The following is a 2689-nucleotide window of genomic DNA, read 5'->3' on the forward strand; positions in this document are numbered from 1 at the left end:
ACTTCAAAAACTATTAAAAGCAAAACTAAAACTTAAAAGTCAAATTTAAATTTTTAAAAAAAACTTTTGACTATAAACCTCATAAGTCAACCTTAAAAGTCAAATTTAAAAAATCAAACTCAAAAGACAAACTTAAAAGTCAAACCGAAAAGCTAAATTTGAAAATTTAAAAGTCAAAGCTTAAAGTCAAAGGTCAAACTTGAAAGTCAAAGTCAATTTTTGAAGACAAAAGTCAAAGATAAAAGTCAAAAATTAAAAACTATTTTTTTTGGGTATTATTATTATTATTATTATTATTTATTATTATTATTATTATTATTATTATTATTATTATTATTATTATTATTTTATGAAAAAGGAATTTAAAAATAAAAGAAATTTAATTTTTGGGCTAAAAATGACAATTTTGCGAAACTTGAAAGCGGGAATGAGATTTTAAGTTGAAAGATTCGAATGGATGATACAAAAAGGCTTGTTGGCCGAGTCGGTAAGGCGCGAGCTTGCTGAATCGGAGGTCTCAAGTTCGAACCCATGCAGCTCCAAATGCGCTTCCAAATTTTTTATATGCGAGGCTGCTGACTGCGAGGCTGCTGAGTGCGAGGCTTTTGAGTGCGAGGTGCGAACCGGAAACGATGCTGAGCAGTATACTCCGAGCCGCAAGCTTGGGCCGTAAACGTACGAGGCCTCAACCCGTAACCTCTGACCGCGAACTCCTCGGACCGCAAACACCGGCCGCAAACACTTCGGAAACCCTAGCTGCTGGCCGCCACCCCCTCGCTGATTACGACCAAAAACACCGATTTTTGCCCTTTTTTGCTCCAAAACTCGATCAAAAACCTTTTTTTTATGAAAAACACGAAGAACAAACCCCCCTTAATTTTCAGAGATCTATCCAAAAGCGCAAGAATATTTAGAAAATAAGATCAAATAATGTCCCAAATCTGACAAAATTGACTGATACAACTTGGCTCTGATACCAATTGTAAGTCCCTAATTTGCCCGTGTATCAGTCAGATCCGTTTGATGGTGCGGAATCCCAATCAAACGGATGATGTCAGATCAAAATAGAAGAGAAGGAGAAGAAGAATAATATGAATCTTCGATGTATTGATATGAATTAAAGCTCCAGATACAAAAGATTCACACACATATTCTCTACGGCCATAAACTCATTTACGGCCCATGTGTTATCTGACCCATATTCCAAGTATAAATAGAGGTGTTAAGGTGAGGAGTACAGATTGATGAACCTTAAGGAGTTTACGGCCAGAGAGAATATGTGTGTGAATCTTTTGTATCTGGAGCTTTAATTCATATCAATACATTGAAGATTCATATTATTCTTCTTCTCCTTCTCTTCTATTTTGATCTGACATCATCCGTTTGATTGGGATTCCGCACCATCAAACGGATCTGACTGATACACGGGCAAATTAGGGACTTACAGGATTACGGCATCCCTTTTCTAATGTGCATATAATGTTATTGGATCCTAGCCCTAATTTCTCATTTTGGGTGTTTAATTTGGGATTCAATTCTAAAAAAACTTTGTTCCTTTCTATTTACATATGTCTAACACAAATGCCAACAACGCTGCTGCTGGTTCATTCTCGCTAATGAGCTTATGTCAAAAAGTGACATTTGACGGATCGAATTTCAACGAATGGATAAGAAACATTCGCATGATTGCTCGCTACGAGGACAAAGAATATGTCCTCGACGAGAACCTTGAAAAGATTAATTCGGAAATCTCCACTACCGAAGAAATGGCCGTCTTTGAGACCCATGAGCATGATGCAACGAAAGTTCATTGCATTATGCTAGCCACAATGAATCTTGAACCCCAAAAGTCCTATGAGGACATGTATCCGTACGAAATGCACCAAGATTTTCTGGAGAGGTACCACCAAAGCACAAGGAAAGAGCGCTATGAGATCATCACCAACATGATCACCGCTAAGATGGGAAGTGGAGAATCCCTAACCTCGCATTTGCAAAAGATACAGAAGTATGTTGATCATCTTCACAAGTTAAATGTTAACTTTGGGGAAGATTTGGCAATCGACATCATTCTTCACTCCTTGCCCTCGTGCTACAACCAATTTAGGATGACCTACCACATGAACAAATAAAAGGTCACCTTAAGCAAACTCCAAGGGCTCCTAAGGACTGTTGAGAGCAACCTTAAGGACAAGTCTGTTGCGTTAACTCCCACTTCACCCGCTGCTCCTGTTTTGGCCATTGGGCAAGGGAGGGGCAAGAAGAGAAAGGCTCCTTCAAAGAGTCACCACAAGGGAAAGCCCCAAGATGGTACATCTTCTAGTGGAACCAAAGTTGGTTCTGCTAAGCCCAACTCAAACCCAAAGGAGGCAGAGTGCCACCACTGCCACAAAATATGGCATTGGAAGAGAAGCTGTCGGAATATCTGCAAGCCATCAAGGATGGGAAGATCAAGCCGTCCTTCCCAGGTATTTACACAATTAAATATAATGATTCATCACATGCTATTTATTGGGTTCTTGATACAGGATGTGGCTTTCACATATGTTCTGATTTGCAGGGACTAAGAAGAGATAGGGATGTGGAGCGTGGAAGAATAAATCTAATCATGGGAAACAGAAGATCGTCGCCTGTCACCAAGATTGAAGTGTATTCTCTAGCGCTTAGTAATGGATTAGGTTTAGATTTA

The sequence above is a fragment of the Lactuca sativa genome, chromosome 2 (genome assembly GCF_002870075.4).
Source record: "Lactuca sativa cultivar Salinas chromosome 2, Lsat_Salinas_v11, whole genome shotgun sequence".
Lineage (NCBI taxonomy): Eukaryota > Viridiplantae > Streptophyta > Magnoliopsida > Asterales > Asteraceae > Lactuca > Lactuca sativa.